The sequence below is a fragment of the Cavia porcellus genome, unplaced genomic scaffold, assembly GCF_034190915.1.
Source record: "Cavia porcellus strain 051 isolate PalLab524CR breed Dunkin Hartley unplaced genomic scaffold, mCavPor4.1 scaffold_14, whole genome shotgun sequence".
In the NCBI taxonomy this organism is placed as follows: domain Eukaryota; kingdom Metazoa; phylum Chordata; class Mammalia; order Rodentia; family Caviidae; genus Cavia; species Cavia porcellus.
In genome coordinates, this window is record NW_026947497.1 from 68,024,665 (window position 1) to 68,049,572 (window position 24,908).

Below are 24,908 nucleotides of genomic sequence, written 5' to 3' on the forward strand. Positions count from 1 at the left end.
ACAAACCAACCCAAACAATAAGCCAAGCCTCAAACTCAAGAAGCTTAGAAAAGTAATAAAAAAGTCTAATTAAAGTTCAAAGAGGAAGTAATGAAGTCAGAAATTAATTAACTAATTAGTAAAAAAGGCAAAACAAAACAGACAGGGTCAGTAAGTAAAACCAAAAGCTTTTTGTTGTTGATATTGTTAAAAAAAAAAAAAAACTAACAAAACAGACAATTCTATTGGCAGGATATGAGAGAGAGAGAGAAAGAGAGACAGAGACAGAAAGAGACAGAGAAGGAAGAGGGACAAAGAGATCAAGGAGGCAGTAGTAGCATTATTAGGAATGAGACAGAAACCATAATTATAAAATTGATGAAAGAAAAATTTAACAAGAGATTTTATTAAATTGTGATAGAATGCTATATTAAACTTTTTTTAGGTTTGAAAACCTAGATAAAATGAGAAAATTTTGAAAAAATATTAAAAAAAATCAAAAGTGACCCTAAAATCAAAAGTGTCTACTCCAACAATAAAAACTGAAATTGAATCAACCCTCAAAGTTCTACTTGCCCCATTGCCCTGGTCCAGACAATACTGCAGACAGGTTCTAACAACTGTCAAGTAACAGATAATTCTTCTCTTATATTAACTGTGCCAGAGCAGAGAAAAACATGTTAACTTATTTTATGAGGCCAGATTTCCTGGTTGCAAAATCAGAATAAGGAGTGTACAAATAAAAACAAACTAAAGACCAATCTCACCTAAATTAAATAAAACCCCATAAAAAGTAGTAAAATTCAGTTCAGTACTGAAAGTACAATATGTAGATTTTATTCCAGAAAACAAAGGTGAGTTAACATTCCCAAACCTGTCAATATGCTGTATTATCAGTGTATAAAATTGAAGTGCACATGACTGTCTCAATAGCTTCCAAAATTTTTTTGATAAAATTCAACACTCAAGTATGATGGGAAACAACAAACAAACAAACAAATACTCCCAATGGCATTAGAACATACATGAAACATCCTTTATTTCATAGTGACCGTATGCTAAAAAAACACACAGCAAACTTCATATTTAAGTGGCAAAATATTAGAAGCAGCACCATTAAAATCAAGGCCAACAAAAGGATGTGGGTCATGCCCGTACTATCCTACAGTCCACGAGAGAGCCCAGCCAAAACAATTAAACAAGAAAGGAGATGTCTGTAAGTTAGAATAGAAAAGAGGCAATGGTCACAATTTTAGGGCACCTAATTGTATACCTAGAAAAAACAGGAGAACCAAGAGGGTATAAATGATCAAGTGATATAAGAAAAATGACTTATAAAACTAATATTAAAAAATTAATGGCCTTGTTTTACATTAGCAGTAGTCAACCAGGGGATATGGCCTATCAGGAAAGTATCTACTGAAAGGTGGAATGGACCCTGAAATAAATCCAGCAAGACATGTGCACAACCTTTATAGGTTAACCTGTGAAAATTTATAGAGGAATGGAGAAATGTCTTAGTCATGGAGAGGAAGGCTCACTTTAGTTTTGATGCTTATCGGTATGTGACGCTAGGAAACTTAAAAAATCTTACTCTATCTAAATCCTACTTCCTCATGTAAAATAAGGACTGAGGCTGGGAGTGACAGTGCACGCCTGTAATCTCAGCACTTAGGAGGCGAAGGCAGGGGAATCATCACTAGTTCAAGGTCAGTTTGGGTACATAGTGAATTCAATGCGGGCCTGAACTATAACAGCAAGATCCTAACTCAAAAACAAGACAAAGCAAAACAAGACAAAGCAAAACAAAACAGGAACCTCCTTCATAGAGTTTTTATGACTATTACAACTAGTAAAACACATTTTAAACCATCTCTCAAAATTTTATGCAATGGTACAAACATATGTATATAACTGTAAAAAAGAGAGACATGGAGGGATGCACACAAAATACAATGATTATCTCTAAGGAAAACACAGAGATTAGAGATTGAGGTACCCCATTAAAATTGGCGTAATTTTAAAATTTTTTAAAGAAAAGAATTATGTTATTACATATTCTTAAAACTTCAAAAGAAACCTCTTATTTCTGCCATCGTGGTGTGCTTCTATTTTTTCTGGCATGATGAGACTGATTTTCTCAAAGCTTTCCTGTATTGATTAGAGACTGAGCTCCATAGAATGTTTACTTGAAGTTAGACCTCCAAGCTCTATAGGGAGCATCAATCTATGAGTACCACCTGTCTACATGTGTATTGCATGTGGGTTTACAGGGTGAAGAGTGTGGAACATCTTTTTTGTTCTTTATGAGTATTGTTTGTGTATATGTGAATTTTGGTGTTTATGTTCTATGCAGGCATTTGTACCATAATGAACGAATTACCTGTGCCTATAGATTTCCTCCCCCACCACTGTTATTTTGGGCATCCTAAAAGACTTTTTCCAACTTGAAATCCCACCCTATTTTCTATTTATCTTATCCTTTCCTATGTTAGTTTGGTTAGAATAACATGTTCAAGAGGCAGTTACGCCTGTACTTTACCAGGCTCTTAGGGTGTGTACGCTGCCCTCCTAGGAGCTCTTGGGGATGTGGGATGAATTATGATTGATTTCAGTCCTCAGTGAACTGACACCCACAGGGGATACCTCAGCACTTCCATAAAAACTGTAGCACTGGGCTGTGTGTCCTAAGGCTGGGCTGGGATGGGGGGCTCAGAGAAAGGAAAGCTCAGCATGCAGTGATGTTGATATTACTGAGGGAGAAAAAAGGGCAGAGAAGACTTCTGTGTTCTAACTGTATCTTTAGTTTCTCACACTGGAGAGGAACTGCTAAAATAATTTCAAGATCCCTCCACTGGTTTGATTTTAAAAGAATTATTTTCATGCCATAAGATTGTTTGTTGCAGTCTTGACTTTGAGAAAAATGTAGCTAATGAATTTCTCACTTCACACTAATTAGGAACGCACATCTAGTTCCCCCAAATCTAATGAGCCTGGTATACTCAAGCATGTGTGTAGGCTGGGGGTGGCTGGTGTCCTTAGGGTCCTTTCCACTGCAACCTGAGATATGAAATGCTTTACCTCAATTGCTCCTTTGTACCACTGGCTTCTGAAGTAGAGAGGAATGTGCCAACAACATCCCACACGCAGAAATCTGTGTCTGTCAGGAACAGAAGAAAGCATAATCCTGCAGCCCAGAAAATCTGAGCATGCCATCATGACATTTCCTAGACTTGTAGTCTTGGCCATGTTACTTATCCTTACTCAATCTCTTCAGATCGTGTTTCCTCCTTTGGAAAATGGGGTAGAAGTTGCCACTTTACAGGTGATTTTCTAGGACTAAAGATAAAAAATACAGATTTCCTATCATAAGTGCCTGGCACATGGGGCTCAGTGGATAGTTAATTGCCTTTCCTTCTTTATTAGACACAAATAAATATGTCAAGATCTCCTAATACCCTAAGTGCCCTCATATAATGGAGATGGGGTTTAACATGAGAAGGTATGGATTCAGATATGAAAGATAGTAGAAAGAGAATGTGAGAGAAAGAACACCCTTTTCAGTCCAAGCCATAGAAGACAGAAGGGTGTAAATTTTCACCTTCATACTTGGAAGCAATTAGTGAGTATAACAGAAAACCAAGAAGTTTGTGGCAACTTGTGCTTGCAGGGGTTGGCAGGTGCTGCCCATGTGAGCTGAGTTAGGAACTGGAGGGTATGAGAGAGGAGCAGTTAGTTACTTGGGTAAAATGCACTTAATAAATTACAAGCCAGTTGGAGAAACCAGCCTCCCTCAGAAACCAGCCCCCATTAAAGAGGAAAAGAAAAAAAGCCCTCCGTCTTATTTCATTGACTGACATTGTTTTGATCAGAGTGTGAAATCACATGCTGACTTTAGTTTGGTCAGAAAGACACCCTGCTGCAGATGGAATCACATGCATTTACTCTTTCCTCCAACCACTGACTAGGTGTGACTCTTAACCATAAGCAACTCTACTCTCCTCCTGTCTTCCTCTCACCTCTACCTCCAGAATAAGTAACTTTTCAGTGGAAATAACATTCTCCACATTCGCTGGGCTTGATAGGCTGTTCATTTACTCTGGTTTTCTTTCCTCTTTTAACAATTGCAGTATCAAACCAGAAACCAACTCATCCTGTTTTGTTTCATATTATTTCTCAGTTTTGTTCCTCTCTCTCCATTGCATTCCTAGGGATTGGACCTCCAGTGTCAGGGTAACAGCTTCCTAACTGGCCCCAACATCTGTAACGAGTCCTCATGGTTCCCTCACTCCATTTCAGTCTGCTCTGCCTAGAACTCTCTAGAAACTACTGGTTCAATTAATTTCTAGCTCAGAAACTAGCTAGCTCCTTTTCCAGGTATTTAATGTCTTCTGTCATCTCGTCTCACTTCATCTCCCAGTAGTTTGGGACAAGACAGTGAGGACTTGGGAATAAAGATGGGGTTGTCATTCATTTCTTCTGCTGACAGTTGGGATTCTGGGATAAGATGGAAGAAAATGACACACATAACCGGCTGCAGTTTTCTGGGCCATGATTTAATACTTTCTGGAAGGGTGAGTTCATGTTTAGTGTTGCAAGACTTGTGTCTCCTGGGCACAGGGGACCGTGTATTTGCCCAGCAGCTTATGAGGAAGAAGATCAAAGAGCTGGAATAATGCAGTGAACCTATCTAGCACACAGAAAAGCAAGAGGGAGGTGCCTGATGACAATCATGCACACGTTGATATCTATGTAGTTGCAAAGAGATGATTGGTGGATTGAGGTCTCTCTGTACCAAAATGGCTTTGGACCAAAAACTGGTTTATGATGAGAATTCATGACCCTGTAGATGGAACACGTGCCCAGTGATGGTAGAACTTTCAGAGCTTTCGGTGACAACCAACAGCCTATGACAGCACCTGTGCCACAGGTTTGCCACCAGAGTCCTAAGCTATCTTGTGAGTGAGGAGGCAGAGGTGAGGAACACTGTGACCATCTTCTACAGGCCACTTGGCCACGAGGAGGAAATGCATTTCTCAGTATTCTGGCACAAGGGAAGTTAGAGCAGTGAGAGTGGGTTTGTGCTGGCTAAAGAGTTGCAGAAAGCCTCAGTCTGCCAAGAGCTGTGCATTAGACCCATCTTTTCATGCCTCCTGCTGACAGGGAGTTAAGAGGCGGAACTGGACGGGTTCCTCCAACCCTCATTCTGACCAATAGAAAGTCGCTGCTTGATGAAGCAGCACCAGGGATGACAGGAAGAAGCAGCAGCTTCAACTCAGAGACCAAGAGAATGACACACATAAAAAGAAAAAAGAGAAAAAGAAGCTTGGCTTTAATAAGTAACCAGAGCTCTAGATTTAGGCAGAAAAGAGACATAGAAACCCTTTGAGAAACAAAATAAAACCAAACAAACCAACAAAAGAGGCAGTGTTGACTGTTTAAGATTCTTGAGCGGAGTCAAAGTGAAGTTCTCCCTAATGGGGAGGCCTTTTAAAAAATTCTAGTAAAGAAGAGAAAGGAGTGTAAAAAAAAGCCCCTCAGAATTAATCTGCATGCTCACATTTGAAAAGGACACTTCGAGAAAAAGAAAGCCATGTAATCACTGAATATGTAAGAAGATGACAAAAAGTTACACATAAAAATTATTTCATAAATCAATGGCTTATAGTGATCTGAAAATACTAAGTGACAAACACAATAGAAGGCTTAAGATATTGGAGGAGGTCCAGGAAGCAGGCTATTTAATTTTAGAGCAAGAAGAACAGAGAGCAGCTTGGTTTCTTTCTCGGAGATGAGGATGACCAGGACAACTCCTAATGGAGGCTACTAACCCACTTTCATCGATCTTTGGAAAAGTTCAAAGACGAACAAAAGCCACAGATCTAAAATAAGCAAATGTAAATGAACAAATCTAATCTTTATTTCACCATCAAAAAAAAATGAAAGGAGGTAGATTTCACTACCTACAAACTGTGTCTATAACATTAATATTAGCCAAGAATAAAAACCATATTTTGAAAATATTTTAAAATAAATATCACATATACTCTCACCATATAACCATAATCAAAATTAACATTTTGCTGCAAATGCCTTCTATGATTTTCCTGTAGGTATATATGTCTTTCTTTTTAAAGTTTTCTACTTCATTTAAATTTTTTTGGCTTCTTTTACTTAGCGGTATAAAGTGACCATTGTTTGTTGTTGAATATTCTTGTCCATAAAATAATACTTCCTATGGCTACATAGTATTTTATTACCTAAGCAAATCACAAATTAGTTTTAGTCTTATTTTCTCGGTATTTTATTTTTAATATTTGCACACCAGTCTGTTCAAGGGATGTCCATGATTTAAACATTTTGTTTATTTTAAAAACTCATTTCTAATTGTTGGCAGCTATGGTGTTTTTTATTTTTGTTTTGAAGATGTTGCTGAGGTTTTATTTGTAAATTAATACCTATTTTTTGTAAATAATCTAAAAACTCTAGAAGTTTCATTCTCTGCATGTTAGGTAAGATGCAGCATATATATTTTTAGTAGTATCAATTATATGACAATTCCTTTACTCATGTTTTGTTTACTTGATGGGAGTGATACTTTGAAATCTTCTACCACTGAGTTTCTACCAGTTTGGGGTACAAAATTAATTTCTATAAACATTTCCGTAAAGGTATATCTTCTGAGTAACTTGGACTCTATTCTGGTAAGTCCAGCTTTATTGTATTATTTAAGGGTATTGGCCTAGGATTGCATTCTGTCTTATTATTAATGTCATGATTTTTGCTTTAGTTTTTCTTGCATTTCCCTGCTATCTTTTCTCAACATTTTGCTTTCAAGTTTTGCACATCATTTTGTATTAAGAGTATTGAAGGTAAAAATCATATGGTTGAATTTTACTTTTTTATCCAATTTGAGACTTGTAGTTCAAGTGGGTAATTTAGTTCAGTTATGTTGACTATTATAACACAGTATTTGGGGCCATTATTTTCCTGATTCATTGTTTTCTATCTTCTCCTCCTTTTTTTTTCATATATTCCTTTATTCTCTTCAGTTTTTATAGAGTATGTTTTCTTAGACCCTTTCATTTGGAAGATGGATTAGTAGGAAAAGAAATTCTATAACTATTATTTCTAAATTTGTGTCAAGAGTGAAATGACTCTTAAACGTTGAACCAGGGAATCAAAACAGCTTACAAGCCAGGCCTGGTGTTGGCAATGCCTGTAATCCTAGTACTCAGGAGGCTGAGACAGGAGAATTGTTGCCAGTTTAAGGCCAGTCTGGGCTACATAATTAGACCCTATCTCAAAAAGAACCAAAACCAACCAAACAAACAGAAAAACAAACCCAACCAACCAACCAAACAAACAAACAAACACTGTTTCTTTTTCCCTCCTTTTCCTCCTAAGTAAAAAAAGTTACTTAGGTTACCAGACTCGTGCTGGTTATTTCAGAAAAAAAATTTTTTTTAAAAATAACTGTGTATATCTGACCCTTGAGTATATTTTACTTTGGTGCATAGTTGTAAAACTGGATTTACAACTGCTATACAGACATCTTTTAAAATGGGTTTCAGTATCAATCACTTACTAGTTCTATATAGTTTGATTTTGATGGAATGTTCTGCTAACTAATGCCAGCCAGTGGATTTTAATTCTGCAGTTACGCCTCAGTGTCCTTGCAATCCTTCCGCATTTCATTTATATCTTGTGAATACCATGCTTCGTTTTTATCTCAGCCCCCTTCTTAATCTCTTCCGAACTGTAAGAATTCATGCCTTCTTGCTCTCTTATGAGGATTCCAGTCTCTTAAAATGTTCTTTCAGGTCCAGCTGGAGTCGCTCGAATTTGTACTGTGTGCTATTCTTTACTCCCTTAGTTTGCATTTCTCTTAGCTCTGATGTTTTACTTTGTTCTCATTCTTAAAGAAGGAAGTCTTCTACAGATGTGCTGCTTGTCATGTAACCAGTCTTTGGTCCTGTTCTCCCTGAAAACTGAATCAACAGTGTCGAGTGGATGTGTGTGTCCCAGACTTACAATGAATTTCGAGCCTATATTAAACTGGAATAAAGATGCTTCAATTTTATTTTCCTTTTACTGCTAGAACAACTGCTATTTTTGGAATGTATTATGCAATTTCCTATGAGACAATAAAAGAACTCAATATTTCAGAAGCATTTAAATATATACAATCCTTGATTTTTAAAAATCCATTTAAAACCATTCCATAAAGATGGTTAGAACCTTAAAACTCTTTGTATACTAAGTTCTCTTATCATTCAATCTTTTGAAGATTGAGACAGGTTTATTGAAGTTTCCCTCTGCAATGGCTTTTTTTAAAAAATTAATTTTACTTTATATATTTTGTTATTTAGACAAAAATGTTCATGAATGTTATGTTATAAATATATCACATCATATCACTTAATGTTTCCTGTATTAAATTATATTTTTAAAGCATCAGTATTGTTCTCTTTTTTTTGTTTGCATTTTTCTAAAGTAACTGTGCTGTTTGCTCCCCTCCCCCTCTGCCCCACTTTGTTTAAAACAGCATATATTTAGAATTGTTTTTTGCCCAATCCAGGCCTCTTTGTCTTTTAATAGAAATGATTAAACCATTTTCACTTCATGTGATAACTAATACATTTGACCTCACTTCTATCCTCTTATTTTATACCTTCTATTTTTATGTTTTCTTGCTATTTCCTTCTTTAGTTTTTATGTTGGCTACAATGTTCCAAATCCTCCTTCTAATTCTGAAGTTAACCATGGCATTTCTCGCTTTATATTCATCTATTCTTTTTATTTAAAATACATTTAAACATATACTTCCCTGATAACAATAAAAAATTGACTCAATATTTCCTACACTGAAAAATGAGAAATATAATACTTCTGTTAATTTTTTCTTGAGTAATCAAATTTTTAAAATTTATTTCAAATAATATATGAAGCAATAAAATTGTATGTGTTAATGTACAATTAATCAAAATTATCTAATGTTTAAATCAGGTTAAATGTATTTATCTCCTCAAACAGTTACTTCTTTATAGTGGAGACTTCTGCACTCTGAGATGTGTGTACACTCTTGTTATGTAGGGTCACCCATGGTGAGATAGCACATCACAGCTTCTTGCTATATCTATCTGCAACACAGCGCCCATCAGCAAGCCTTTTGCCAACCCTCTCTGTCCCCTTACCTACTCCTTTCCGTAGCCTCTCTTAACTTCTACCAGATCAGCTTTTTAGAGTCCATGTATGAGTGAAATCATGTGGTACGTGTCTGTCTGTATCTGGCTTATTTCATTTAACGTAACTATTTCCAGTCCCACCCATGTGGGTCACAAATGATTCAACATGAGTTTTTAGACTTAGGTCATTGTAATTAAATCCTTATGGATCATTGTTAAGAATAATGCCTGCTGGTTGCTTTGTTTCATGACCATATTAATAATACTTGAAAATTAAGTCTGTGTTTTAGTGGTTTTGTTGTTCACTTCTTACTTTTTATCTGTCTTTTCCATCACATTCATACATTTCCCTGTCAAAGTCTTATTACTTTAAACTTCTTCAGCTATATCACATATCCTTCTGATATTTAATGTTCTAGAATGTCTGATACTTGCTTATTTTTTCTTTGAAAGCGAAAGTGTTTCTTTGATTTCATATCCCTGTTTTTATTCTTGTGATTAATAACTTCCACCAAAATATACTTTTAATTTTTCCAGTATAGGGCTGGGGATATAGCTCACTGGCACAAACACCTGCCTGGTAAACATTGACATTATGAGTTCAATCCTTGGTACCAAAAAATTTTTTTTCTAGTATATCATGAAATATTTTATAGTTTTTATGTTTTTCTATATTTTTATTATTATTTGCCTCTCATTTCCTTTTTTTATTTTCTGAAAATTCCTGTATATAATTAATGTACTTATAGCTGTGATTATTTTTCATTCATTATTCCATTTTAATGTGTTTTTTTTTGTCAGTATGGTGAAGATGTGAAGATTTATATCCATCTTTCATTTTCTATGTTGTTCCAATGCTCATGCTCCCACTGTATGATCTTAATTCTGCAAAATGCTCATCTATTCAACTGCATCTCCAACTGGATCTGTCACTGACACCTCAAATTTTGACATGCTCTCAGCTGACTCATTAGCTAACCCCACTCCACACTTGCTTCTGGATTTTCTAGGTTGATGAAACCACTGCTTTCCCAAGAACACAAAGAAGGAGCCTGGAGGCTGTCCTTGATTACTGCCTCTGAGGTTGCCCACATCCACTCAGGTACAAGCTCTTTCCTGCCTCTGTCCCTCCTCCACTTGTACTACTGTTTAGTCAGCCTGTATATTACCCAAACTCCCACCAAAACCTCTCATGGGCAGCCCAGCCCCTACACTGCACCCCAAGCAATCGTTCTAATGTTAAAATCTCATGATAGAGTCCTCATTTAAAATTCGTAATGCTTCCCACCCATTGTCCTGCGATAAAACAAATACCACACTCTTTAATAGCAGACAAAACTTCAGTGGTCCAGCTCCTGTCACATTCTGACTCACAGCTTCTGCCCTAGCAGCCTCAGCCTGCAGACTGAGCTGCCCCTGAGCCTGTGTGTGCACTGCTCACTCTGCCTCGCGTGTATTAGTCACACTCCTGCACTTAACTTCCACGGTCCACGCTCCGCCACTCCAGAGAGCGAATGGTCTCCTGGTCCAGTAATTTCTCAGGTTGGGGAAGGGACTCATGCTGACTCTCAGCTCAAGACAGTGAAGTATTGTGTCTGTTTCTGGTTCTGGAAACCCATTTGGTCCTCCCCAGAAACTGCCGAGCAGAGTGGGTGCTCGATACATGTTTGAGGACTTCACTTTGGTTTAATGACTCAGTGAGTCTCCTTAGGAGTCTATTTGCCATGTTTTGTCTGAACAGAGATTTGGGACGGCATTGGCCATAGGGACATGTGATGTGGCTATTGGCTTCCTAATAGTTGAGAATCACTCTTTGTGATTCTAATATTAAGTTTGAGATCCTAGATAGGATTCTAAATCCTAATGGTTTGAGATCACTCTGTGATTAGTCAAAGCCTGTTGGATATGGTGACACAAGAACCCTGCTGGCATGGTCTCAGGATTGTGGACATCAGGGTGAGGGCTGGGGCTCCAGACTACAGCGCTCACTTTGTATGCCTCTCAAGGATCCTACCAAAAGCACCCTGCTCCTCTGGGAGATGGAGAGAACTTTCTCTGGTTTGTTTAACTGCAGGTGAGGATACTGAGGCAGCTGTAAAGTTCTATGGGCCACTGTCCCAGAGCAGAGGGGTGAAGAAAATAGCAGGGCATCACAATATTTAGGTCCAAATATTTCAAGCATTTCAACACCTGAGGGTCTAAGTGGCCATGCTGGCTGGGAGGCTTTACAGCAGATCAGCTGTCAGGAAAGAAACTCATTTCCTATGTAGATGACCCTGCTCGTGCTCCAAGAAAGGAGCCAACTTTCTACACAGAGCTCACATAAAGGAGAGAGGGCCTAGTGGTTCCTTGGGCAGGCAAGGCTGGGTTTGTCAGCTGCCTTGTGACCATGAAGTTTTTTCTCTTTCCTCCCTGTTCCTTGATGGCATCACACTAGTAAAGTGGGACTAGTGACATCCATGAGGCTGGAATCAAGAGTGTTCACGGATATAAAGGCAATGTTACCTTCTAAGTATGGCACCCATGCAAAAAATGATTATCTGTTGAATGAAAATGAACTTTTCTTACTAGAACCTTTGTTTTCTCTGTATCCCTACCTTGCCTGAGACTTTTCGTTCCACTTCCCACTTGGAAAATGAGAATTCTCAAGCTTTCTCCTCCATTCTTCCTTTCACATTATGATGCCAGGAAAAAAATCTTTAATTTTCACTGAGGCATTAATGACTTGACATAAAAGGCTAATTCTAAAAATAGAAATGGAGTTTTTTTTTTTCCTGCATGAAGCAAAGCTTTAAGCTTCTTTAGAAAAGAAGGAGAAAGCACTGTTCAAAAAGTAGAGATCTTAATTCCTGCCCTGGTGACTTGAGGAAAGGGTCTGCCCTTTTGGATGTAATAGTCCTCATTTTGTTTTCTTATTTTTGTTATTTTTGGAGATGTTGGGGTGGGAGTCTTGCTGTGTTGTCCAGGCTGGTCTTGAATTCAAGATTCTTCTGCTTCAGACTCTGGATGCAACTGAGATAATAAGACTACACTCCTTAAACCATCAAGACTTACAGAGTATGAAAGCCATCAAATCCACTAGCACCACCACCAGCAGCCACCATCGCCACCATCACTACCATCATCATCTTCATGGCAAATACAATTTTATTATTTTTTTATCTTTTTATTTTTTGGGGTACCAGGAATCAAACTCAGGATCTGGTGTTTGCCAGGCTGCTGATGTGCAGCTGAGCTATATCCCTGGCCCTTATCATTTTCTTTTATTGATGACTTTTATTGATGACTTATGTGAAAAAGTCAAAAGTGTAATAAACACTCGGAAGTGGCAGGAAACCAATGAGACTGAAATTATCAAGACAAAATGAAGACTTAAATGCAAAGCTTTGTATTTGCATCCTACATATTATCCGCACAAGCTAGGGGAGCAGTGGGGAGCAAGAGAGTTCAAAGACAGGTCTAAAAGAGTTGAGCTGTTTTGGTTAGTAGTTGTGATACTAGGCCTAGTTGTAATAATAGGCACACCAGGTGTCGATAATATATATTCCTAGTTCTTTAGAATTTAGAGGGATTTAGCAGAAACAGGAAAGGAAGAATGAAGGAGGTGATTATCTCCCTCTTCTCAGGGCTGATTAGGCCTCCCATGGAAGCTGGCATTTTATTCTTTAAAAATACAGAAATCAGAGAAAACTAGAGCAAGAGTGACCTGTGAAGCAGGAAGGAGTGGTAGAAAGGGCTCACTGAGGAGTAGACAGCCGGCTTAGGCCACTTGTGGGCTGTGGGGATTGGTCACCCAGCACTCCTCTTGGGAGCTGGGCACAGGACTCTCCGAGGACAAGCACAGAGGCTGGCGGCTGTCTGGCTTACTCTCCAAGGTTTTGGTTTTCTGCTCAGACCATGTGACGGGTGGCTTCCTGTCCTCTTATCTAACTCACCCAGGGAGAAGGGGTCCTGCGCCCCTGGGCACCATTTTACATTCTCAAAATGCCTCTTACTTTCACAGAGTCTATACCAATTGTTTCCCTTGAAATGTCTTCCAAAGTATCACTTCTTTGACTTCTTAGGCAGCCAAAATGGTGGTAATTTACATCCACATCAGCACATACATCAATCATCAAGGCAATAAAACATCTAAGAAAATAAGTTATGAAATCCCACAGATGTGAATATTAAACTAGCCTTTCCTACTAGCTTTGCAAACACAACCAAATGGCTCAAACTTTCTGAATGTCAGTTCCCTTTTCCATAACCTGGGATTAACATCTGACTTGCAGTGATATGACTGTTACACACAGCTAATATTACTATTAGTGTCCTACTGCTGCTCCGTCCCTTTCCTTGGGACCAGCACCCTGCTAGGACAGAAGACCAGGTAGAAAACAAAACAGACAGACACATCCTGTGCCTGCACCAAGCTGATATTTAACCAGTGTGGTTCAGTTGAGCCTTTCACAATGCAGGAAACATTCTATATGTGCCTTCTCCCATAAGGTAGCCAAAACACACATGTGGCATTTGAGCACTAGGAATATGACTAGTGTGACTCAGGAACTGGATTTGTAATTTAATTTTGGCGTAAAGATGCAAATGACCTTGGAAAGAGCCACGTGGGAGAAGAGAGCGCAGCTTTAGATGTGTTTCAGGTACATTTCTGAAACTGATCAAGATGAACAGAATAAAGAAGTGTTGAAAGAGAAATGTACGCAAAGCACATGGCAAATTCTAATTTATTTATCACACTTAATTGTCAATTATGCATCGGTGGAATCAGGTGCAGAGGATACAAGGAAGAGTTAGTTGTGATTTCTGACCTCAGGGAGCTCACTGCTTAGTGAAGGAGAAGCAAATACATGATTTTACTACAGTGAGGTAAACATATGCACACGTACTGTGGGATGCAGCTGGGAAGTCAACCCCCAATGATAGGGTTTTATTTTTTTGATCACATAAACTCCTTTATTATAAGATGACATCAACTCCTATGGTGGAATTTTGTAACAGCTTTGGACTTGGTCTGCGTACTGTGATTATGGTTGAAATGTGAAGATACTGTTACTGATTGATTTGAGCTTGCAGAATCTAGATATGAAGAGTAATCCACATTCATAGGAGTGAAGATTTGTATAATTGTTTGTGTGAAGAAGTGGGATGCTATGCACATTTATGTGTTTCACACAATAGTTTGATTTGCTCAAAATATGGATGCTGGCTAAAGAATTCTGCAGCTGACAGTTGCTGCTTAAATAAAAATGGGCATAGTGTTGTATGATATGGCATTATACTCACCCTTGAGTTATAAAGTAGGGTGATACATATGATTCCTGCTCCTACAAGGGATGATCATGTGGTGTAGCTTGGTTGTGTGAGAACCTCTGGGCAATTTGTTTCCCTCGGGTTCACCTGACCCTTATGGCAGAACTGCCTCTGGTGAATAGAAGTGTGTGTGATAAAAATTAGTTTCTAGCAGACCAACAGGGACTTTCTGCAAGGATTACAAACCACAACACTTTAGGAGTTTTAATTGGTATAGTCCTTTAGAAAACTGGCTTCTCATGTGTGCTGGGGATCCTCAGTCATGCCCTTTTCCCCATTGATGCTACTTCCTGCATTCTACCCAAAGGAAGTGATTGTAATTGTGTGCAAGAGAGTTATTTGTAGTTGCTAAAGAGAAGAAGCAACTTAAACGATGTACAGTGTGATAACATGGAGCCAGGGTAAATGTCCATAGAAGACTTGGCTATAACACTCATTAAGGGAGAGGGGAAAAAAAAAGCAAAGAAGCAAGAGTCCCGGATGCTAAGTGGTCACACACTGGGGGTCAGACAGCCTAGGTTTGAATTATAACTCTGACACTCATTAGCTGTAGGATCTAAGCAAACTACCTGAATTATTTGCTATCCTAAAAAAAATGGGGTTGATAATAATACACCTATCTCAGAGGGACTTCAGAGGATTAAATGCCATCACGAGTATAAAACACTTAACACCATGAAAAGTACATTTATTAGGTTACCTACATATGTTGGCCCTCTATGGACTGTATGACTTCCAGGCATAAAAATAGATGGGAAGAAATATGCCAGTATATTAACAGTGTGGGGATCTGGGTGGTGGAATCGTGGATGATATGTTAATTTCTCTGTACACACTTTGCAATTTTCCAAATTTTTCTCTAAGGGACATGAATAAGAGAGTATATCGTCGGTTGTAACACAGTAAGTTACTTTTAAAAAACGAATTTAACCACAATGAAATAGCACTTCCCTTTCCTCTACTCCTTGCCCTTCCAGAGAAGGAGCTGGGCAGCCCTGGCAGAGCCTCACACAGTTCCGGCCCGGGCCTCTGACAGTGTCAGGGCTGGAGGGATCCTTGGCACCTGTTGCTGGTGTTGCGTGGGGAGATGGAGCGGAGGAAGCTGGAATACACGTTCTTAGGGGTTTCTCCCATTTCTGAGTTTACATTCTGAGGTTTCTCTTTTTCTCCCTGTAACATGGCTGATTTGAACCGCTCATTTACTGGCTTCCTGCCCTAGAGCCCTCTTAGAAAGATACCTGTAACACTGCCTGTAACGATGGACTAACACAGCAAAGGCCAACTGGCAAACAAGGACTTAGATCAACTCTAAGATCAACTCAGGGCAACGCTAGAAGTTAGCCGAGTGCAGTCGTTTTAACGAGGATGGTTTATATCCAGAGAGGAAATTCTGGCGCACAGAGCCCTTTCCAACGTGACAAACAGCGAAAAACACCTTCCTGCGTTAGGACCCATCCCCGGAAGAGAAGACCAGACAGCATACGACGGGGTGCGCGCGCCGCCTTGCGCGCTAGCGTTTCTGAGCGAACCTTGACGTTTGCGCCCTCTGCTCTGGTGTCCTTCACTGACAGTGAGGGTGCCCGTGCTTCAGCAAGTGACTGTGCGAGCTGTTATTGCACACAGGGAATTCCAGGCACCAACATAACGAGGTCGACGCCCCCATCCGGAGCAGAGGGGCAGTTTCCGGTTCTGTGGCCTCCCTACTATCCCTCAGGCTACTGACCGCCGTACACCTCCAGATGCAAAGTGCGTCCCCCCAAAACTCCGGAACGACAGCAAGAGGACCGGCCCTCCCAGGCCCTGCTTCCCACAGCGAGGTCATGGCACGCGCGCGAGGCCAGGGCAGAGAGCCGTGCCGTGCTCCGCGCGCCCCTGCGGCGCTGCGACCAATCACCTCCGCGACGCCGCGGACCCCCACCCCCACTCCGCCACCCCGAGCGGGCGCCACAGCCCGGCTGCTCACGTGCGGGCCGCGTCTCAGAGGCTGCCCCGTCCCGAGCTCGCCGCTGCAGCGATGGCGGCCCCCGAGGCGGCGCGTTCCGGTCACTTATAGGGCTCTTTGCCATTCCACGGCCCCCTCCCCAAACCCGAGTTCACTCGTCCTGAGGAAGAAAACACGCTCAGCATTCACAGGGTGAGGTTTGCAAAAGCGATGGAGTTTTCAAAAAGCCCTACAGGTGACTCGGGATGCGCACTCTGCGAGACACACGCACACGCACATGCACATACACACCCCGAGGCACCTCGTGACTCGGGCCTGAACAGGTCTTGACCCTCTCCTGCTCGTTAGCGTCCTCTTGAGCGCACCACCCCTACAGACTTTACGGAGGGGCGCTCCCGAAGTCTCAGAACCCTGCGGGACAGTTGGAGGCTTGGGGGGGTCACACCTCAAGAAAAGTGTCCCCTGTTCTTCTCATCTCTTACGCTGCCTGGAGCGCACCCTGGATACCAAAGAGCTAAGGTAAGTCCCGAAGGGGACCAAGCAGACCAGTTGCTTCAGCAAACTGCCTGCAGCGAGGCCGTCTTTCTTTCGCGCGTCTTTGGGATCCGGAGGCCTCCGAATTGCGGAGAAGCTGAGCCCTAACCCTGTCCCCCGCTCCAAATCCCGCATTCCCTCAAGGAGCATCCTCTCCCACAGGGCTTGGTGGCAGGTGGCACTGTCAGAGTGAGCGCAGTGACCTCGTCCGCAGCCCCTTCCCTGGCCGCGGGACTGGCTGCTACCTTGCCCTCCTTTTCCAAGTTGCTGTACTCCCTTCCACCCCCAAACTCGAGACCCCCTCTGTCGGGCCGGCAGCTGTCTTACCTCACCATGCAACACTTGGTTGCGCGGTTGCCCGGGGCGCTCCTTCCTCACAGTTTATTCCCTTACTTGGGAGGAAAGAGGAACCGAGAGACAGAAAGGGGACCGAAGCTGGCGTGCAGGCGGCCTCCCGCCCGCGCGGGCCGTTCGGGCCGCTCGGGGGAGGGGGATGGTAGCCCGAGAACGCGCCGCGCAGCTCAGGCAACCCGCCTGCGGGTAAGCAGCTCCCAGGCTTCAAGCCTCTGCCTGGGATCCGCCGTTCGCCAGCGGTCCAGCTCGGCTGCCCGCTACTACGGCACTGCGGCTCTGCACCCTGTCCCTCGCAGCCTGGCAAGTCCAGCTGCCACTCTCACTGCGGAGCCCTGCCCCCGGGCGCAGAGCCCGCCCCCGCCACACACACGCGCGCGCGCGCAATCACACGCGCCACACACAAACAAGCGCGCGCGCACACACGAATGCGGATCCATTCGATGGGAACACGCGTTCCTTTGGTGCGGCTGGGGCTTGGACATCTTTAGGGTCGTTTTTCTGGTACCACTGTGGTTTTGGAGGAGGAGGAATTAGGCACTGGGCGGCAGAGAAAGGACGCAGCAGTAATTGGGCGCCAGAGGCCAGCTCACCTGGAGGCGGAGGACACATCTTTGACGAATAAAATATCCACCAGGCATTTTCTTTATTCAGCCTAGATACCTCGGGGTTTAGGTTAGCTTAACTATCCCAACCAAAGCAGAGAAAAATTATAAATAAAAAATCGACAAGTTCTCTCTGTTTCCCAGGAACTCAGTCCCTTTCATATCCAGATCATCAGCTCTGGCCTGGGGGACTTTTCTGACACCCCGACTCCAGGTGGCGTGGACTGGTAGCTGTTCTGTTCTGTTCTGAAAAGATTTTTACCTCTGCAGATCTGGGTGGTGAGGGTGCTGCCTGCCCTGCCAGAGCTGGGCTGTCATGAATGGGTCAAATCTCAGGGCTGTCCCCCTAAGTTCCCCTTTGCTTTCAAGTGACACTGAACTGTTTTCTTGAAAAACAAACAGAACACTTCTTTTAAAAAACTGTAGACAAGTAGAGAAAGGAGGTTGGGAGAGGGCTGAGGCCTGGGGCGGTAGCACTGGCCAAGGCACTTGGACTTTTGCTGCCGCTTTTTCCATGACGTGCATGTGTGCGTGGTGGTGGTGCTGCTATTTCAGGCATGTCACACCAGCAAGATGACTTCTGTCCATTTCATACCACATTTCGCGTCACCAGGAGTTTAGACTGTCATCTGTAAACTATGTGCAGTTTACCAGTTTCCACAGCCGGGAATTCTTTTCCGCCAGCAGGCAAGGAAGGTCCCTGGGCCAGGACTGAAGCCAAGAAAAGCTTTCTGTGGAGTGCAGAGGCGCCCGGGGGCCCTGAGTGCTTGAGAGCGTCCAGTCACCTGAGGTCTCTGACAGTCAGTTGGTCAGTCAGCCAGCACACTGGGACACCTGCAGGCAAGGCTGACTGGACGGAAGGAGAGCTGGGGCGCAGGGATGTCCCCAAGGTTCCAGCTGGTGACAAAGGCAAAGCTGACAGCAGAATTCTGTGCTCATGCTTCCTCCAACCACCCACCACTCACACTTGGTTCTATCCACTTCCTTCTCAAAGAACTTCTTTTAATTAGACTTCCTTAATTAGAAAGATGTTTGATGAAGGTGTTGGTTTGTAAGTTCTTTTATCCTTTTCTTGTTTCCCTTTCATTCACTGACTCATTCATTTCACGACTTATTAAGCTCCTTCTATAGCTTCAGGTACTGCCCCCTGACCCCAGTCTTGGGCCTTTCTTGGCAGGAAGAAGGGATGGAGGGACAGGAAGGGCTTGAGGTTGTTCCATCTAGTTCTTGGCAGAGGAAGACCCTGGATAGAAGCTTACTGTGTGGAATAGATGTGGAAGACACCGTCCTGAGCTTCTGAATTGTATACTCCATGAGGGAAAACACTTTCCCGTGTATCACAAGAAAACCATCGAGGTTCTGTGTATGCTAAAGAAGGCTAGACTGAAGGAGAGCATGTGTTTGAATGAGCACTGTGATGGATTTGGGCATGGATGATTATTGTGTAGGTGGGGGTGGGGGCAATATTGAGTTGTTCTGCCTATTAGAATGGGAAGAGAATGAGTTGGATGGGATGAATGCTTAGCTGGGAACATGTTGGGGTAGAATAATGAAAGAGAAATTCTCAGATCGGAGATGCCAAGCAAGGATTTGGAGAATGGAAATGTTTGCATAGATTGGTAAATAGTTTGCTGTAGGGTGGACTGAAGAAACCTACTTGTTCTTATAAAGTAAATCATTTGTAAGGTCAGTATTGTTTGTGGGTTTGTGAATGGATTCTTTTGGGGGAATTCTGGACAGTAAGGAAACAAGCAACTGGGTGGATGTGTAGTGAGCCCACAAAAGCCTGGTCTGAGAGAAGGCTGATTCTGAGTTGCACACTAAGAACGTGTGGGAAACCGGTGCTGTGGGAGGTCAAAGCAATGTAGGAGGCAAAGAGGGATGGGATTGCAAGAAGCACAATAAGTGGGGCTGGGGATATAGCTCAGCAGCATAAGCGCCTGCCTGGCAACTGTTAAGGTCAGAAGCTGGATTCCTGGTACCCCCCCCAAAAAAGGACAGTTAGGGTCAAACGGGACAGCATGAAAGAGATGAGCGTGGGGTGGAATTTGAGAAGGGCGAAGGAACTTGACTCAGAGATCAGCAGGAAAGGGGTATTTCGAGCTTAGAGAAAGCAAAAGCAGAAAAGCAGGACAACTCATTGTGAGTTGGGGAGCTTCCCATTAGACGAGAAGAAAACTGAGTGTATGGAAAGTGTTTTCCCTCATGGAGTATACAATTCAGAAGCCCAAATGTACTCCTGAGGGATTAGACATAGAATCAACTATTGAGAGAGGTATTTTTTTGTGTGTGTGATTTTTCTGTTTTGTTGTTGCTTTTGACAGGAAGGGTATTAGGAAGGTAGCTGGGCAGCACCCAATGCCAGCTTTCCTTGCAGAATGAAGAGCTTAGGAAGATCACGGAGAGAAAGATTCTGTTAGTCTTTCGAGGAGTCCCAGCCCGAGTGGTGCAGAGGGTTCACAGTGCGGAGCACCCAGCCTGGGGGCTAAACTCTACCCTATGCTCCGCCTGTCTGCTCAACCTGGAAGGGCCGTGTCTCTCCAGAGGAAGTGGTGCCTTTTCACCAACTTGCACAGGGCTTCTGCAGCTGAGCCTTTTCTTTGAAAAGACTGGAGCCACACTGCAACAAATGAGGATTTACTGAGCACTAGCTGTCTGTACACATCTGAGGTAAAGTGTAAAGAATCTTGAAGTCAAAACTCTGTGAGCCTGTGCTCATCTCTGCTGTGTGGTGACATTCCACAGTGTACTGCAGGGCACAGAGGAGGAAGCTTGATTCCTGTCCTCAAAGCGTCTGCAACCCGAGTCAGCTATAAAACAGTCAAAATGGTTAACAAGCAGTAAGAGAAGTCTAGAACCAAGTGCCGAGTTTTATAGGGTGGATTCTCAGGGTGTGTGAAAGGAGACCAGAACCTGGGTTTGAGCTTTCAGAGGGGTGGATTTGGGAACGGGGCATGTGTTGATTCTGTTGATTCTACGTTAGCAACAAGAGTTTCGAGGAAAGGGCAGCAGCCAGGGCAGTCTGGATGGGAGGCAACAGCTTACAGTGCCTGCAGCTTCACTGTTGGCAGCTTGTACTCATGGTGCTGCTCTGGGAAATACATCATCCAACCAGCAGCTGGAGCCTCAGCTCCATCACCAAAGCAAAGCAAGGGCCCAGTCAGTACCTGTGTCTAGACAGGTTCGAATCTGACTGTCCCTGACAAATTGGGTGACACTTGATCCTCTGAGCACAGCTAAGAACTGGGCTACCTAGCACAAGGTGGGCTTGGTAAGGGGATGGGAGACCTGAGTTCAGGCTGCAGGGTTCCTCTTCACTTTCTAGCCCTTGTCTTTCTCACATACACAAAACAAAAGATCACACCAGGTTACCTACTGGCTCCCTTCCCCCAGAGGTTTCATGATTCCACAGTTAATAGGATCTTTCTGTTTCATCGAACAATGACAGGATGGATACTGGAATTAATTGGGTCCTAACTTTACTTTCTCTGTGGCAGTGTGCTTAAGAGGGACTGTGATATTTAGGAGGGGAACAGAATACTCTGAATTTTGGCATGATAGGACTTGTGGATGTAGCTTAGGTCAACCCTTCTTTAGGTTTCAGGCTTTAAAAAAAATACGTAGATAAAATAAGGTGGTTGGAAATTGTCTCTACAATCTTTTCTGGCTATGATGCTGTCAAATACAGTCCACAGAACAACTGCCAAGTACTGTCTGATCAGCTAGGCAGGACCTTTCTGTAAAGCAAGGTGGGAAAATTCCCACCATACCACTGGTAAGCTTGCAGGGTGGGGTAGAGGGGGCAGGATTTTAGGAGAAATAATCAGGCCATTGAGATGGAGTTGGAAGACCTAGGTCCACATTACCAAGTCTCAGTCTAGTCTTCTGTAAAATGGGGATGGTCATATGTTCCATGGTGTAGTAATTAAATGAAGAAGCTTGTGTGTAAATGCTTTGTTAATTTTAGAAGTATTATGCAAAGACATCAAGTATCACTATTAAAGATAGTCGGTTCCCCTAAGACAATTTAAAGCAAAACAAAGCCAAAAAAAAAAAAAGAAAAAAGCTCAGTTATATTATTTGCTCATTTGTTTGCTTCTTAAGAAGCAGTAATGTAATTCAGGTCAGCAACTCTGTCTCCACGTTCCTAAAGATAGCAGTATTTTAACATGAAAACTTAATAAAGGAGCTGGCAGACTTCTGGACTGACTAATAAACAGGCCTCCCACCTGCCCCTGCCGGGAACTTGGCCAGGGCACTGACATTGCACGCAGCAGGGTGTCTCAGCCACCGTGACTCAGTGTACTGGCGAGGGAAGGGGGATCCGTATACCCCAGGTCCCGCCTTCCTGCCTGTCAGGAATGGAGGGTGGAAAGAAGGAAAGAAAGGTGGAAGGAGGGCAAAAGAAGGAAGAGAAAAGCCTTTGGCCTTCCTGTTGTATTTTGAGCATGGGACTCTCATCTTTATGCTTTAACACGCTTGTAAAGTGGCTAATTTTGGTTTACTGCGTTACTCCAGGTCTGCTTTCTGCTCGGTGGCTGGGAGACGCTGCTGTGGAATTCTTCACTGGAGTCCCTGGAGGGAAACCCTTGCATGGGGAAAGCTGGAGAGAATCACAGGGAGGAAAAGGTTCTAATTCCATAAATGACCAGATGCTGTGAAGCCTGCCCAACCCATGCTACTTTGGAGACGATCTATCCATTTTTAGAAATACTGGTCCCTTCTTTGCCACTCAATTTGGGGGGACAGAATGTCACAGCATATGAGAAACTGAGGGCCCCCCTAAGGCCGGCTCTTCTCTGATCTGTTTTTCCCACTTGCTGTCAGAGTTGTTTTCTGAAAATACAGATCCAAGAACCTTTCTTTTCTTCAAAAGCCCACGAAGCCTCAGATTCCTTCTCTGTAAAATGGGAATAATAATACATATGCATAGGCTTTGGCTGCTGTTGGAAGGAGTGTTTACAAACATCGTAGCCCAGTGTCTGTTGAGGACATAGTACATCTGATAAACAGATGAGTGTTTGGAATTCCTGCTCTAGAGTAAAGCAACAGTTTGCTAAAATGGTCATTTGAGAAATGGCCCCAGGCTACTCACCTGCTTACACTTCCAGGAAGTGATCAGCTTCATTGTCCAAACATACCATGCCCTCGGCCCTCTCTCTCTCCTGCTCAGGCTGGGAGAACTGCCTTTTATCTCTCTCTTACTTTCTAACTGCTGCCTCTTAGGTCCACGCAGAGGAAGGTCATTATTTTCTCTCCTTCACTCCCATTGCAATTTATTTATGATCTATTCTAGTACTTTGCATCAGGTTTACATGGCAGATGTATCATGGTTACTTTTGTGTGCTTTATACCCACCATGCTTCCCTATCTTTGTGGGGGGCACACATCTGTCTTCCATAGGCTATACCTTGCTGGTTTTCCAATCACCATCCAAGAACTACACATAGTAGGGCATCAATACTCTCAAAGTGAACTTTACAAAGCTAACTAAATGCCCTTATTGACTCTTAAAAGTCTACCATGGAGGGCAGGTTTATTCCCATTTTCCAATCTTGCAAAAAGAGCTGCCTGCCACTGACCATGTTTGAGGCCCGTGCAGACATGTAGATTTCTCCCGAAGCTCTGCAGGAGGAGAATCGAAGTTGCTTGTACTCGGAGGTCGATGGTCCAGAACCCCCAGCCAGCGCATGGTGGAGCAGGCACCAGAAAGCAGAAGCTGCCTGAGCAGGAGAGAGTCTTTTCCACCTGAGCTCAGTTCATCTGTCCTGTATACCACTTAGGAACAAACTGAGCTGTGTTATAAACGCTGCTTTGTGGTTGCCTGGCTATATTGGCATCTTTGTCTTGCTTCCCCAAGCAGATTTTAATATTGTTAGTTGTTAGGCAATATAATAAGAATAATAACCATTTCAAGCACTTAATGATGTTTTTACCTCTTTCTCTCTCTTTCTGTTTTTTTTTTCTCTCTCTCTCCTTTTCTCTCTGCCTCCAAAGAAGACTTCTTCCCATTCTTCCAAGAGAGTAGCCGGGTAGCTGCTGGAAGGGGAGGGCTGCTGCAGAAGAACTAGGGACCATTTTTGGTAGAGACCATTTTTGAATCCCATCATAGTTTTTGGTTATTTTCACCACCAGCAGCTGAATCTCAGCTTTTTGTGCGTGTTAAAGGATAGATGGTGTCTCTTTCTTCTTCCACCTGTACTTTTAACCCCAAGTCTCTGGTCCATCCCTATCCTGTGATAGTTACCAACCTTCTCATCCTGCTGGTGAAGAACATGGGAGAGGAGAAGCTGTGACTCTGTTTCCTGAGAGAGGGAACTGCAGTCCAGGTGGAGGTGCTGAGGCCTCTTCTTGGACCCTGTGGTCCCTTGGTGTGGTCCTCCCTCTCCAGGTGAGGCCCTCCTGAATCCTTATTAAAATGCACATTCCTGAGCTCTCCCACGGAGTCCCCCTGGCTGGAGAGAGAGAGACAGACCGGGAACTCTGCCTTTTGAGCAAGGCCTGTAAGGGACTCCTCTGTACCCCGAACCTGGGCACCAGAGCCGGGTTGAACAGCATCTCATGGGTCGCAGGCAGATCTGTGACTGCTCCAGAAGTAACTTGCTGTCTCTCAACTCTCAGCATTCACAACAAAAGAACCCTTTTACAGTCTCACTTTATCACCTTGAGCGGAGGCTGCTGTGCAGTTTGGCACATTCTATATGTCTATTTTATGATGTTTAAAGAAAAAAATTGGCTCTGTGGTATAGCTTTATTGTTTCCTACTGTTTCCCTCTGCAAACGTCTCAAGCCAGGGGCTATGTTGTCAGTTACTCTTTGGAGCCTGGTTTATGGGAAATGGTATTCTGAATTTCAAACAATGGTTTCGTAAGTACATGTTCAGAACACAACATGTTCCTAAGCGGGGAACTATCTGGGTATAAAAGCTTTTGTAGCCATTTGCCTCTGGGGAAAAGATTTTTATGATTGGCTCTAGAAGGATGTGGAATGGGGGCT

General features: G+C 42.8%; 1 protein-coding gene and 1 long non-coding RNA gene across 5 annotated transcripts in view; one reads left to right on the forward strand and one right to left on the reverse strand.

Annotated features, from left to right (window-relative positions):
• Window positions 1-17,656, reverse strand: part of Dgkg (diacylglycerol kinase gamma) — a 193,515-nt gene extending 175,859 nt beyond the window's left edge. The window contains exon 1 of one of the 4 annotated variants that reach the window (XM_023560313.2): window positions 17,284-17,653. The gene's annotated coding sequence lies outside the window, so the exon portion shown is untranslated. Of the gene's footprint in view, window positions 1-16,443; window positions 16,562-17,283 lie in introns of those variants that run through there. The other 3 variants (XM_003477071.5, XM_063261207.1, XM_063261209.1) reach the window with 3 other exon arrangements.
• Window positions 16,805-24,908, forward strand: part of LOC134478762 (uncharacterized) — a 146,412-nt gene continuing 138,308 nt past the window's right edge. The window contains exon 1 of the long non-coding RNA XR_010051633.1: window positions 16,805-16,941. This is a non-coding gene — a long non-coding RNA (uncharacterized LOC134478762). The remainder of the gene's footprint in view (window positions 16,942-24,908) is intronic.